The sequence below is a fragment of the Oncorhynchus clarkii genome, chromosome 20 (genome assembly GCF_045791955.1).
Source record: "Oncorhynchus clarkii lewisi isolate Uvic-CL-2024 chromosome 20, UVic_Ocla_1.0, whole genome shotgun sequence".
NCBI lineage: Eukaryota > Metazoa > Chordata > Actinopteri > Salmoniformes > Salmonidae > Oncorhynchus > Oncorhynchus clarkii.
In genome coordinates this window covers 77932421-77941531 of record NC_092166.1, presented here as the reverse complement: position 1 = coordinate 77941531, position 9111 = coordinate 77932421, and the positions used below count along the sequence as shown (strand labels likewise).

The 9111-nt window shown below is 45.7% G+C and overlaps 1 pseudogene; it reads left to right on the top strand.

Annotated features, from left to right (window-relative positions):
• The first annotated feature begins 614 nt into the window (after positions 1-614).
• LOC139376949 (suppressor of cytokine signaling 3-like) lies at positions 615-7760 on the top strand (annotated as a pseudogene).
• The last annotated feature ends 1351 nt before the right edge of the window (positions 7761-9111 follow it).

The following is a 9111-nucleotide window of genomic DNA, read 5'->3' as shown; positions in this document are numbered from 1 at the left end:
GAGCTCATTGCCTGCTTGAATTATGCAGAAACCGTCAGCATTTAGGTCATGTAATTGATTCTGTTGGAAAGGGGAGAACTTGTGCTTTACAATGGTATTGACATTACAGTTGATCTGGAAGTATTACGGTTTTGGTGCGTTAAAATAAGGTCAATTGTACGGACCAAGGCGATGTACAAAAGTGAGTGAGTTTACGTTATCACTGTTTATCAGTGCGGCCAGCAGTAGGCTAGTAGTTAAAAGTATTGGGCCAGTAATTGAAAGGTTGCTGGTTCTTATTCTCGAGACAACTAGGTGAAAATCGGTCTATGTGCCTTTGAGCAGGCACTTAACCCTATTGGCTCTGGATAAGTGTGTCTGCTAAATGACGTGAATGTAAAGTACAATGTAGGCTAGTTGTCAGTCAGGAATTATGGGTTTCCTCAAGGGTAAATAAACGTCTTCAACTGTTTCATCTTGTCAGGGCGGAGTGGAGGGAAAGGGAGGACTCACCAGCTAATACGGGAATCGCCCCGTAAAAGAAGGTCACACTGATTATTCTTTTGTGTGTATGTGTGTGTGTACTTACTGGAAGAACTTCGGAGCTGAGGAGGTGGAGCCTTACGAATATCAGCTCTAGAGACTACTCGCTGGTCGCTGTAACACAACTACCTCCGTTTGCTGGATAGAGAAAGGAGGACTGAGTATTGTTTATGATCTATTTCACTTGCTTTGGTAATATAAACATGTTTCCCATGCAAATAAAGCCCTTTGAATTGAATTGAGAGCGAATAAGAATAGAGGGGGGGAGGACCCCGAAGTCTTTACCGACAATAGCCTACGGACCCGTTCCTCTGTCGGTTAGAAGAGACAGGAGTTAATGACCAAGTTTATAAATGATTTAACTCGGGGACTTTGGATATTTTCTCTCCCCGGAGAGGAACGCTGGAGCCCGAGACAGGAACCATCTCCAAGGTAAATAAGCAGGCTCCATACCCGGCGCTTTGACCGTTACTCTATGGTGCGTAAAATACCATTGTGCAATTGGGCAAAACGTTATCATAATGGCGATATGGTGAGCTTTTTGGGCTCGAGCAATTGCCTCTCTAAAACATCCTAGGGAGCCAGCACTACTACGAACAGTAGGCTGTTTATGGCGCAATGCAGAACAGTACTCCTATGTGGGACACACGCTAGGCTATATAGCCTACTCATTCTCCTTATTTCAGATGGCATTGTCTATTTCTGCGTTTTCGTTGTATGTTATGTTTCTATTCTGTGGCTGGAAGAGTCTCCAGCTTGGCTCAGACGGAGGCCGTGTTTCGCAGATGCATAGCGGGCAGAGTAACAACAAGAGGCGGTCCTGGAGAATGAAGATCCATCCATTATTGTGCCGGGCACGTTCCGTCTCGCTCCAAATGCAACGACCAGCAGCACAGTGAGACCGCCAGACCAGACCCATCCGGGGTAGCCTATTTACTGTGAAACCGGAGAACCATAGCCGCTCTGCTGGCGCAAGCAGGCTGCATGGGAATGAGGTTGTTTATTTAGAATGAACCGGGACTCATTCATAAAACTCGGTTTACTGAGAATCCCCCCGGGGGGCGCAATCGATGGCAATTGAATCGTCTGATGGTATACTGGAGATATAGATAATACATGTTTAATACAGCCTATGATGTACAATGAACAACATATAAACGCAACATGTTGGTGCCATGTTTATTTAACTAGGCAAGTCAGTTAAGAACAAATTCTTATTTACAATAACGGCCTAGGAACAGTATGCCATGTTCAGGGGTAGAACGGACATATTTTTACCTTGTCAGCTCGGGGATTCGATCTGGCAATCTTTCCGCCCCAAATATTTCTTGAGTTGAAATTTAAAAAAATCCAAGAAATGTTCAAAACACACAAAACACGTATTTCTCTACGTGTTTATGCACAAATGTGTTTCCCTCCCTGTTAGTGAGCATTTCTCCTTTGTCAAGATAATCCATCCACCTGACAAGTGTGGCATATCAAGTAGCTGATTAAACAGCATGATCATTACACAGGTGCATCTTGTGCTGGGGACAATAAAAGGCCGCTTTAAAATGTGCAGTTTTGTCACACAACACTGCAAATGTCTCAAGTTTTGAGGGTGTGTGCAATTGGCACGCTGACTGCAGAAATGTCCACCAGAGCTGTTGCCAAATAATGTAATGTTAATTTTCTCTACCATAAGTTGCCTCCAACGTCTTCGTTTTAGAGAATTTAGCAGTACATCCAACCGGCCTCACAACTGCAGACCACATTTTTTTAAATAAGGTTTTTCTGTTTTTCTGTTTTTCTTTTCTAAAACCTGCTTTTGCATTGTGGGGTATTGTGTGTAGATTGATGAGGAAAAACAATAATTGAATACATTTTAGAATAAGGCTGTAACGTAACAAAATGTGGAAAAAGTGAGGGTTCTGAATACTCTCCGAATGCGCTGTGTGTGTATATATATATACACTGAACAAAATATAAACGCAACATTCAACAATTTCAAAGTTTTTACTGAGTTACAGTTCATATAAGATAACCAGTCAATTTAATACATGAATTAAGCCTTAATCTTTGGATTTCACATGACTGGGCAGGAGTGCAACCATGTGTGGGCCTTGGATGGCATAGGCCCACCCACTTGGCAGCCAGGCCCACTAACTCGGGAGCCAGGCACAACCAATAAGAAAAAAAGGGTTTTCTTACAGATATAAATATTCAGACCCTTTGCTATGAGACTCAAAATTGTGCTCAGGTTCATCCTGTTTCCATTGATCATCCTTGAGATTTTTCTATAACTTGATTGGAGTACACCTGTGGTAAATTAAATTGATTGGACAGGCACACACCTGTCTATATAATGTCCCACATTTGACAGTGCATTTCGGTGCATGTCAGAGCAAAAACCAAGCCATGAGGTCGAAGGAATTGTCCGTAGAGCTCCGAGACAGGATTGTGTCGAGGCACAGATCTGGGGAAGGTTACCAAAAAAATATCTGCAGCATTGAAGGTCGCCAAGAACACAGTGGCCTCCATCATTCTTAAATGGAAGAAGTTTGGAACCACCAAGACATTTTCTAGAGCTGGCCGCTCGGCCATACTGAGCAATCGTCGGAGAAGAGCCTTGGTCAGGGAGATGACCAAGAACCCGATGGTCACTCTGACAGAGTTCAATAGTTTCTCTGTGGAGATGGTTGTCCTTCTGGAAGGTTATCCCATCTCTGCAACACTCCACCAATCAGGCCAGATGGAAGTAACTCCTATGTAAAAGGCACATGACAGCCGGCTTGAAGTTTGCCAAAAGGACTCTAAGAACATGAGAAACAAGATGAAACCAAGATTGAACCCTTTGGCCTGAATGCCAAGTGTCGCGTCTGGAGGAAACCTGGCACCATCCCTACGGTGAAGCATGGTGGTGGCAACATCATGCTGTGAGGATGTTTTTCAGCGGCAGGGACTGGGAGACTAGTCAGGTTTGAGGGAAAGATGAACAGAGCAAAGTACAGAGAGAAGATCCTTGATGAAAACTTGCTCCAGAGCGCTCAGGACCTCGGACTGGGGCGAAGGTTCAACTTCTAACAGGACAATGACCCTAAGCACACAGCCAAGACAACGCAGGAGTGGCTTCGGGACAAGTCTCTGAATGTCCTTGAGCGGCCCAGCCAGAGCCCGGACTTGAACCCGATCGAACATCTCTGGAGAGACCTGAAAATAGCTGTGCAGCGACTCTCCCCATCCAACCTGACAGAGCTTGAGAGAATCTGCAGAGAAGAATGTGATACTCCCCAAATACAAGTGTGCCAAGCTTGTGGCGTCATACCCAAGAAGACTCGCGGCTGTAATCGCTGCCAAAGTTGCTTCAACAAAGTCCTGAGTAAAGGGTCTGAATACTTATGTAAATGTGATAATTCAGTTTCTAAAACCCTGTTTTCGCTTTGTCATTAAGGGGTATTGTGTGTATGAGAGGGGGAAAAACAATTTAATCCATTTTTGAATAAGGCTGTAATGTAACAAAATGTGGAAAAAGTCCAGGGGTCTGAATACTTTCCGAAGGCACTGTGTGTGTGTATATGTGTGTTATATATAAATAAAAACACGATTTGTTATGAATTAAGTTTTTCAATAGAGATAACTCTCACTCTCTCTCTCTGCAGCTGTCTGCAGTGGGTGGTCTCTCTGAGGTCTTCTCTGGACTGCCACTCAGTGTCTTCACTCTGGGAATCACGTCCTCTCCCCTCCTCCCTCACGTCCTCTCCCCTCCTCCCTCACGTCCTCCCCCCTCCTCCCCCCACACGTCCTCACCCTTCCTCCTCCCTCACGTCCTCTCCCTTTCTCCTCCCTACCTCCATCACAACTCACCTCCTCCCCTTGTACCTCCTCCTCCCTCCCTGCTCTGGACCCCCCACCCCTCGGTCAGCAAGCCGAGCAGGGGGGGTCAGGGCGCCATGGTAACCCATAGCAGGCACGACCCCCCCAGCCATGAGCAGCGTTACCCGCCCAGAGGCCAGAGGTCAGGGGTCAGACGTGGACCCCCTGCGCTACAAACCCTTCAGCTCGCACGCACACTACCAACAGGCCAGTTCAACTCTGTCATCATGTGGCAGCTCCACATGTACTATATGCAAACTAGCTAGCCTCTTACTAAATGCTAACCCATCATCATCATTATTCCTCTCAGTCTCAGATGGTTTGTCTAATTGTTATCATTACAGCATCATATATTATAGTTCCTCTGCCAGGTGCTGTGTGTATAGTATATTTGATGTACCTACTTTGCATAAATGAAACAATTGTTATATTAAAACCTATTATTTCCCCCTGTTCCAGGTGCTGTGTGCGGTGCGTAAGTTACAGGAGAGTGGGTTCTACTGGGGTGCAGTGGGGGGTCGTGAGGCCAGCGCTCTGCTCCGCTCCCAGCCCCCCGGGACCTTCCTGGTCCGAGACTCCTCCGACCACCACTACTTCTTCACACTGTCGGTCCAGACGGCTCGCGGGACCAAGAACCTCCGGATCCACAGCCAGGGGGGAAGCTTTTACCTGCAGCCTGACCCCCACTGCACGCACACGCCCCCGCGTTTCGACTGTGTGCTCAAACTGATTGGACACTACATGGGGAAGGAGGGAGGTGGAGGAGGAGATGGGGAGGGCGGGGCCGGGGTAAGGACAGGGGGAGGCATGACTGCGGCTGCAGGGGAGACTGTGGGGACAGGGAGTTTGTATCTGATCCACTCAGGGGGAGAGAAGGTTCCGTTAGAACTGCGTCGACCCCTCCCCTCCTCCCTGTCCTCCCTCCAGCACCTGTGTAGAAGGACCCTGAACGGACACCTGGGGGGCCCGGATCCCCCCGACACACACCAGCTCCCTCACACTCTAAGAGACTTCTTGGCGGAGTACGATGCTCCCATCTAACACACACACACAGTTCATTTTGGGGGTTTCCCCGTCTAACGGTTGAGGATAGGATTTGGAGAGGGTAAGCTGATCCTAGATCGATGCTACTGCTTCCTATCAAGTGGAGCTTCATATAGGTAGCCATGGATACGCCTCTCCTGGAGAGACTGTCAATGGGAGTCAGGAAAACGCTGGGGGTCAGAAGTGATTGCCCTGTCAGCCAGTTAGTCATTTTCCCAGCGGAAGCTGTGATTGGATAGTCAAAAAGATTACAGTGACGCAGACAGTGAACGTGCTCACACGCAAGCAAACACACACTTTAGCAGTGACTTTAGGAGTGTTGTCAGGAGTGTTGTCAGAAGGTTTCCTGTGGGTTTGTTGTGCTGCTGAGGAACAGCTCTTTCTATTGATTAACAGAAGCTTACCTCTCCTCTTTCTCCTGTCTGACATGTAAAATGGGCTGACTGGATTGAGAGAGAGAGAGAGGGAGATAGAGGGAGGGATGGAAGTATAATGAGAGAAAAGGAGAGAGAGGATGGGGAGTATGGCAGAGAATGTCAAATGAGGGGCCCATAGCAGAGTGAATGTGTTTGTGTGCATGGTGTCGTACACATTTCCACTGCTGCATGCCAACTAGCATGGCCTCATAGGAAGGTGTGAGGGATCATGGCTGACAACAGCCTCTAGCCTCACACACATAGACACACACAGATAGACACACACACAGGCATACATACAGCTATACTGCAGCTTTGGAAGCTCTTCTGTTAGAATGTGATGGAGGTGCCCCTGTCTCTCCCTCTTGTCTTTATCCCTCCCCCCCACATATCTCTCTGACAACAGGAGTTGTGACAGTGAGTCTGAGCAGACCACTGTTAGTCAGACAAAAGCCCTGGCAGACAACCAAAGCTAACAGTGGATCTTATTATAGTCCCAGGGGGCAGGCAGGCAGGCAGGCAGGCAGGCAGGCAGGCAGACAGACAGACAGACAGACAGGGCGGGCAGGCAGACAGGCAGACTGGGCGGGCAGACAGACGGACCGGGCGGGCAGGCAGGCAGACAGACAGACGACCGGGCAGGCAGACAGACAGACGGACCGGGCGGGCAGGCAGGCAGACAGACAGACAGACAGACAGACGGACCGTGCAGGCAGACAGACAGACAGACGGACCGGACCATGCGGGCAGGCAGGCAGAAACAACAACGTGTGTGCCCCAAATAGCACCTTATTCCTTTTATAGAGAATTACTTTGGGACCCTGTGGACTCTGGTCAAAAGTAGTTCACTATAGGAAATAGGTTGAGATACCGGCAGAAACAACTACAACAGAACATAGTCAGAAGTCGAGTGGGAGAGGTTAGGAAAGGGTGAGGAAAGAGTGAGGAAGACAAGTAGGGGTGAGGCTGGGGGAGAGGTTAGAGATGGTTTTCAGACCACAGAGATGATGACAACCCCTTCATTTGGTCTGATGATGATGGTAGTGATGATGACGAAGACGTGATAATGATGATTTTGATGATTATGTAGTGTTAAGCTGAATCCATGTCTTCCTGATAGAAGTCTAATTAGTCATTTTTAACATTTACTAACAACATAATGTTTACATGTCGCATCAGCCCAGCTACATGTGAAGTACTCGTCTTTCATAAAGACTGCCCATAACCTCGCCACTAGACTGGCAGACAGGGAAAAACTATTTGGAACAACAAAAACTAAAAGCATTACAAAATAGAAATTAATAAAGGAATTTTGCACATATTTATATTTCTAAGATATTTCAATACGTAATATTAAAGCGCACTTTTCTTTTACCAAATTGAACCGATTCTCTTTGTGCCTTCATTTATGTAGGATATACGTCTGTCTGTCTGTCTGTCTGTCTGTCTGTCTGTCTGTCTGTGTGCAATTTAATTAACACTTTAACTGAATGGGGTGTCAATTTAAACCCCTCTAGAATCAACTCTCAGATATAACAGTTTTTTACCTCAACACCGAGATTTTAACTCCTAATTTGCTATGTGGGGTACACGTGAAACATTTCTCTGGTAATGTGCAGTGTACTGAACTGTAGTGTCTGTGTGTGTGTGTGTGTGTGTTTTAAGAGTGAGAAAGAGGCGAGGGGGTCAGAGAATTAGTGTATGTGAGGTCAGAGAGGTGAAAGGTTCCACGTGGGAGAGATTTATGATGGTCTGTGGTTAGCAGTGTGTAAAAGATGTACGTGAGGGTCTGGGTGGAGAATTTCTCAATAGTGTGAGTAACTCTCTCTCTCTCCCCCAATTCAATTCAAATGGCTTTATTGGCATGGGAAACATGTTTATATTGCCAAAGCAAGTGAAATAGAGAATAAACAAAAGTGAAATTAACTATCTCTCTCTTTCTCACACACACAGTTAGACAGTGTTACAAGTGCTATGGTTTAGAAATACACTATGAGGTTTCCTGTACACATTCACACAACTGAGAATGAATAAACACAATCACAGTTACACAGAACATCTCTCCACTTTCTCACATCATAAAGGAAAAAACACACAACTACAGATAGGATTTTAATTTGAGCCAGTTTGCTACAGCAGGAAAATAATCCTGCAGCAACAGAATATGTGGATTATAATGAATGGATTTTTTGTAGGGGTTGACACACTTTTCTGTAGTGAAAATCAAGTCAAATTGTAAAGTGGAAATTGCTAACTTTAGAAGCCTTTTCAAACCTTGAATACACTACATGTTTGCATTTTCCTTCTATGCAAGAAAATTACTGCAACAACAGGATGATCAAATTAAGATACAGCATTTGTACACAGTTTCATTTCTAAACTTGTGGTTTTTACCTCGAGATTTTCATGAGATAATTCATGCTACTTTCCAAATTCACACAACCAGTTTAGATGTACACACACACACACACACACACACACACACACACACACATACACACACACACACACACACACACACACACACACACACATACACACACACACACACACACACACACACACACACACACACACACACACAAACCTTCACACACAGCTTTACCGCTAGTGCCTCCCCTTCTCCATAAACCTCTGATTACATAATTGATTGACATGGTCAGCAGCATTGACGGGAATAGGGCCATAAACTATTACAGTAATGTTTACTATCTGGCTCCCATCAGGAAGACTCTACTTCCTGGTTCAAACAAATACAAAGACCGCACTGTGTTAGGCAATTCCCAGAGCCCTGCATGATAACAATACCCAGTGCACTACATGACAGCAACAGCCTTGCAGACAATGCATTATGTTTTTCATGACAACATGACTAGAAAATACTCTGGGCCCGAATGTCAAAGATGAGATATAACTAAATGTTTTGTTGCCAAGGAGATATTTAGAATAACACAACTCATATGTATAACACAGTCCCTAGTCAGTGGGCTTCAGTCTATCAGTAAATACACTCTGTTTGAATTTTATTGTGCAAGCGCATTGTAAGTACATTCCCTATCCATTAGGGACATATTCAGAGAGAGAGCGAGAGAGAGAGAAAGAAAGAGACAGAGAAAGAGAGATGACCCACACCTACAAAAGCAACAAAACACAGGCAGGTAAAAAAAAAACAAAGAGGGTTTCCCCGATGTATTTAGTTGTTTCAGGCAACCCCTCCCACAAAACATACACACACAGCAGTAGGCTTGCTCTGGGCTGTACCTAACAGGAAAGGAAT